We start from the raw sequence: 6,103 nt of genomic DNA, 5'->3' as shown, positions 1-6,103 counted from the left end.
AGAATTTGAAATTCCATTCCACATGTGTCTCCCTTTTTATCAGAACTCCTCTATTGTGTTACTGATCAGAGCGTTCAGTAGTGGTAGCCAGGCACCATCTAGTTCTGGTCTCAAGGCAGAGGAAGCAGTGGCTCATATAGATGATTAGTCCTGTAGTCCAGTTCCTTCTCTGATTCTTGGGTCGCCTTCTTTCTCTTTTGTTCTAGAAGTATAAAGACCAGTAGTTATATCTTAGATGGCTCCTCATAAGCTTTTAAGACCCCAGGTACTACTCACCACATTGGGAGGTGGAACATAAATTTTAAGAACTATAATATGCCAATTGACTCTATTGTCTCATGAGACCACTGTCCTAATCCCCCAAACCAAGAGAATTAATCCCATGAGGTGTGATTGGTTATGTCTAATTAGTATCAGCATCTATAACCAAACCAAACCCATTGCTGTTGAGTCGATTCTTACTCATAGTTGTTATTGTTGCAGCACCATACACAACCTAGCACTTGCCCATTCATCCCTTTTCCCTATGTACAGGTCATTGACATCAGTTATATCGGTCATGCTGTGCAAACTCCGCCCATATTCGGAGTCATCTTTCCCATTTCTGTAACTAACAAATGACTTCTACCTAGAGAGTACTTCTCCCTCTCCTCCCGACCCTGTAACCCCTAATGAACATTAGTTTCTGTATATTTACCTATTCATGTCATTTCATAAAAGTGAGAACATAGTGTTTTTTTGTGATTGACTTATTTCACTCAGCATAACGTCCTCTAGGTTCATCCATGTCGTAAGATGTTTTGGGAACTCATTTTTTTTTAAATTACTGAATAGTATTCCATTGTAATTTTTTAAATATATTTAATTTTATTTTTGGTGAAAATATACACAGCAAAACCTGCTTCCATTCCACAGTTTCTAGATGTAGTGATCAGTGACATTGGTTAAATTCTTCACATTGTGTCACCTTGTGCTTATCCATTCATCCATCGATGGGTACTTAGGTTGTTTCCATCATTTTCCTATTGTGAATAGTGTTCCAATGAACATAGGTGTGTATATGTCTGTTCCTGTCACTTCTATTAGATCCCAAGAGTATATACCCAGGAATGGAATTGCTGGGTCATATGACACTCTACATCTAGTGTTTTGAGGAACTGCCAAACTGTTTTCCACAACAGTTGTACCATTTTGCATTCCCACCAGCAATGGAGGAGGGTTCCAATTCAGACTTAGTTTTCTTGAGTGTTCAGTAGTCCTGAACCCCAACACCTTGCATACCCAAGGCCTGTTTTACCTGGTGAGAGTTGGCCAGATGAGGAAAACTCTATGTCCTTTGTAAGTACAATGTTGATATTAATGATGGTCTTGGTAAAATATAGTAGGGAAGAATAACAAGTTAGAAATGTAAAGCAGTTGAACGAATTAGAAAATTATAGAGGACACAGTTGTTATTGTTAGGTGCCATTGAGTTGGTTCTGACTCATAGTGACCCTATGTAAAATAGAACAAAAACTGCCCAGTCCCGCACCCTCCTCACAATCGTTGCTTTGTTTGAGCCCATTGTTGCAGTCACTGTGTCAGTCCATCTCATTGAGGGTCTTCCTCTTTTTAGCTGACCCTGTACTTTACCAAGCACGAGGTCCTTCCCCAGGGACTGGTCCCTCCTGATAACACATCCAAAGTATGTGAGATGAAGTTTCGCCATCCTCACTTCTAAGGAGCATTCTGGTTGTACTTCTTCTAAGACAGATTTGTTCATTCTTCTGGCAGTCCATGGTATATTCAATATTCTTCACCAGCACCATAATTCAAAGGCGTCAATTCTTCTTCGGTCTTCCTTATTCATTGTCCAGCTTTCACATGCAAATGAGACGTTGAAAATACCATGGCTTGGGTCAGGCGCACCTTAGTCTTCAAGGTGACATCTTTGCTTTCTAACACGTTAAAGAGGTCTTTTGCAGCAGGTTTGCCCAATGCGATACATCATTTGATTTCTTGACTGCTGCTTCCGTGGGCATTGGTTGTGTATCCAAGTAAAATGAAATCCTTGACACCTTGAAACTGACAGACGGTGATAACACAATAGATGGCTTAATAAACATACCAGAAGTTGGCAATTTTTTTCTGTATGGAGGCAGGTAGTAAATATTTTAGGCTTTGCAGGCCATATAGTCTCTGTCATAATTACTCAAATCTGTTATTATAGCACAAAGAAAGCCAATAGACACTACAGAAATGAATGGCATGGCTGTATTCTAAGAAAACTTTATTTATCAAATCAGCTGTTTTGCCAGATTCTTTGCTGACTTCTGACTTAAACACTCCTTGTCTTCAAGAAGGAGTTGGCGATGGTGTGCTTGTGACTGCTTTGAGGTACGTGTGCTCCTTTCGTCAGGCAGGTAGGAAATGGCCAAGCACTTGTTAGGGCAGAGAGGTCCAGTGCTGCCAATGTCCACGGTTACCCTTGGATGTGCCAAAGGCCACATTTCTCTAAGGATATTCCTTACTGATTGGCTATTAAGTTTCACTCTTTCTTCTTGGAAATCCAGACAAAGAGGTATTTTGGGCAATGAACTCTTATCAGCTAATATGTATCTTAATGGCGACGACAAGAAGTCCCAGCCCAGGCCTCACCAAACACCAGGTCCTACAGATTGCTCCTCTGAACTTAAAGATTTCCTTCTCATATTTCTTCTGTTTTGGTCAAAAGTGCTTCTTAATAGTGATAAGGATGATTATGTGGCTAATATTTACTGAGGACCTTCTATGTGTCAGGTACTTTTCCCAAACATTAATATGTTTTCATCAGTGGATTCTCACTACAACCCTGCAAGGCAGATATTATCATTTCCCCCATTTTGCAGATGAGGAAATTGAGGCTCAAACAGATTGGATGACTTCATCAAGGTCCACCAGCTAGTAAGTGGTGAGGCAGCTCTAAATTAGAGCCCAGGGTGAGTGTTGATAAAGCCTGTGCTCTTTACCAGTCTACCATACTTCTGTCAACTGTTCCAGGTTCTAGAGTATACAGGGAGCCTACCTTGCAAAGCACACAGAAGTTCCATCTTCCTCCAAATCTGAGTCTGAGCACATTTTCTCAATTCTTCCTCTCCTGAGTTTCTGCTAGCTGTACTGGGATCTTTGTCTCAGTCCTGCACTGCTTAATATCCGGCCTACTACAGTAGCTCCTCACTGGCCTCTTTTTTAAACAGTTTTATTGAGATATAATTTACATACCATATAATCTATCCACTTAAAGTGCACAGCTCAATTACCACATGACCATGGCCACATATTATGTTAGAATATCTTTATTACCTCAAAAAGAAACCTCGTTCCCTTTAGCTATCACTCTTGGCCCCTCCCCAACCCCCACTAATCTACTTTCTGTCTCTACATATTTCCGTATTCTGGACTTTCGTTTGTGATTGGCTTCTTTCACTTAGCACAAAGTTTTCAAGGTTCATCTAAGTTGTCACATGTACCAGTACTTCATTCCTTTTTATGATTGGGTAAAATTCCATTGTATGGATTTACCATAGTTTGTTTATCCATTTGCCTCTTGTTGGAGTGGAGAGTTGGCCTGGGGAAGGAATGGTGAGGGAACTTTCCTCCGCTGAGGCCCTGTTCTTCCCCCACCTTATCTCCCTTGATCCTCAACCCAAACTCTCTTACGTTACGTCAATCTGTGTTCCCGCTGTCTTGCCTTGACTGTGTTCTTTCTATTTGAAGTGACTTTCTGTTCTCTGATGGACTAAATCAGGTCCTTCAAAACCCTGCTTGTCCACAAAGCCTTCCAGATGGCTGCAGCCTTCAGTGAGCTCTCCCTTCTCCTTCACCTCTCAAGATTCTCTCTGTCTGCACTGCCCATTTGGCCCTCAGACCATTGGCAGGGAACTGCTTCTCTAGATGTCTCATTCTCTTTTGCTAGACTGGGAACTCCTTGAGGGCAGGGATCAAGTATGACTCACAATCACGATTATGAGTATAAGAATAGATATCATTTGTTTCAGGCGTTTTATGTGCCAGGCACTGTACTAAGTTCTTTCCCACCTTACCTAGCACAACAAGTCATCTGGGTAGGTACTAGTCTTTTAATGTCATAGATGAGGAACCAGACTCAGGGGGAGTCTAAATAAATCGTATTGGGTGACTCAGTTGGTGACTGGTAGAGCTCAGGTCTCTCTTACTCCGAAATTCATGATTTCCATGTTCCAATGCTGACAATGACTTCTTTTTTCTCTTCCTTCCCTTCCTCTTCCTCATCACCCGTCATCATCATCACTCCCATTTTGCAGATGAAGAAATTAAGGCCCGGGCAAGTTGTCTGTCTTTGCCAGGGTCACACTCCAAGTAAGAGATGAAGTGAGGGCTTTAAAATTAGATCTTCTGTCTCTAAGCACATTTTCATTTTCCCCAGCCGTACCATGGCATTAGTGCATTTTTGCACCTCAGTGAGCTGTTTGATGTTGATAATTATCATGTTATAATACTGCAGGGAAGAGAAGGTGCACATACATAAACAACTAGAGGAACTAGAGGATACTGTATTGCAGTGAGGATTACAAATCTCATAGAAATTTTGAGAGGAGGAATGTTGTGGCAGCTTCACAGACTAAGGGAGGACTGATGTTAGACCTAGAAGGAGGGTAGGCTCAGCCAGACAGACAGGAGAAGGCAAAGGGAGTAGACAGAGAGGGAGAGAGGTTCAAATCACTCCGTGGGGCCATTCTCCCACCCCCCACTCTCCTCCCCACTGACCCAAATGCTCTAACAGCCTGGGCGTAGACTCTACCACCACTGAGACAGCCGATAAAAAGAAACAAATGACTACATAATATGGAAAGGGACATGTGCTTTGTATTCCCACTGTTATGGAGTCGATTCCTACTCATGGCGATCCTGTAGAACAGAACAGAACAGAACTGCCTCATAGGGTTTCCAAGGCTGTAAATCTTTACCAAAGCAGACTGCCACATCTTTCTAATGCAGAGCAGCTGGTGGATTCAAACCACCCTCCTTTTAGTAAACAGCCAAGCCTTTTAACCTGTGCACTACCAGCGCTCCTATGTGGCTTTGTACTATGGTTATGTTTTTCAAAGGGGCGGGGAAGGACGTGATGCAATTGGATGATGTCTACCAGAATTGCTCGAAGTTCTCTTTTACTAGGGACCTGCCAACATGGGTTGAGTTTGCACGGAAAGCGCAAAGAAGGAGGCCTGGGCCATCATTGAGAAATACTACACACATCTGGGCAACAACTTCCACATGAACAAGTGCGTCTGGGAGGAGATTGCCGTTATTCCCAGCAAGAAGCTCTGCAACAAGCTAGCAGGCTATGTTACACATCTGGACGAAGCGGATTCAGAGAGGCCCCATGAGAGGTGTCTCCATCAAGCTGCAGGAGGAGGAGAGAGAAAGAAGAGGCAATTATGTTCCTAAGGACTTGGTCCTGGATCAGGAGATCATTGAAGGAGACCCTGCCACCAAGGATATAAATGCTCAAGCTCTTGGATTTTGGTGCTCTGTCCAACTTACAGGTCACTTAGCTTACAGTTGGGATGAATTTCAAAATGCCACATGGCACCATTTGAATCTTTCTGGTATGGTGTAATATTTTCAAGAAACCTAAACCAGAAAAAACACCAAATCCGTTGAGCCAATTCCAACTCATAGCGACCTTATAGGACAAAGTAGAACTGCCCATAGGTTTTCCAAGGAGCACCTGATGGATTTGAGCTGCCAACCTTTGGGTTAGCAGCCATAGCACTTAACCATTACACCACCAGGGTTTCCTAGGGGCATAAAAATTAAAAAAAAAAAAAAAAGAATTGCTTCCAGTTCTACTTTGAATAAATCTGTTTTGGTGATTATATCAACACCATCTCAATGAATGAAATTTCATTGAAAGCAACCATCTATGCAGCAAAGTGGGAATCATTCACAGACATAGTTACAGCATGATCATAACTATGACAACCCAGCCCTTCTCATTAGGGCGTTAGCCCTAAGCAAAGGTCGTGTCCTGTGTAGGTTCTCCCCTTTCCTTGATTTGGTTTTGTGAGATAGGGAAGCAGACAATGCAAGCCTGAACTACTGA

The 6,103-nt window shown here is 42.4% G+C and overlaps 1 pseudogene; it reads left to right on the top strand.

Moving 5' to 3' along the window:
- The first annotated feature begins 5,184 nt into the window (after window positions 1-5,184).
- Window positions 5,185-5,666, top strand: LOC135228893 (small ribosomal subunit protein eS17-like; annotated as a pseudogene).
- The last annotated feature ends 437 nt before the right edge of the window (window positions 5,667-6,103 follow it).

This window comes from Loxodonta africana, chromosome X, assembly GCF_030014295.1.
Source record: "Loxodonta africana isolate mLoxAfr1 chromosome X, mLoxAfr1.hap2, whole genome shotgun sequence".
NCBI classification, from domain to species: Eukaryota; Metazoa; Chordata; class Mammalia; order Proboscidea; family Elephantidae; genus Loxodonta; species Loxodonta africana.
The sequence above is the reverse complement of the archived record's forward strand: the minus strand, read 5'-3'. Positions and strand labels throughout refer to the sequence as shown.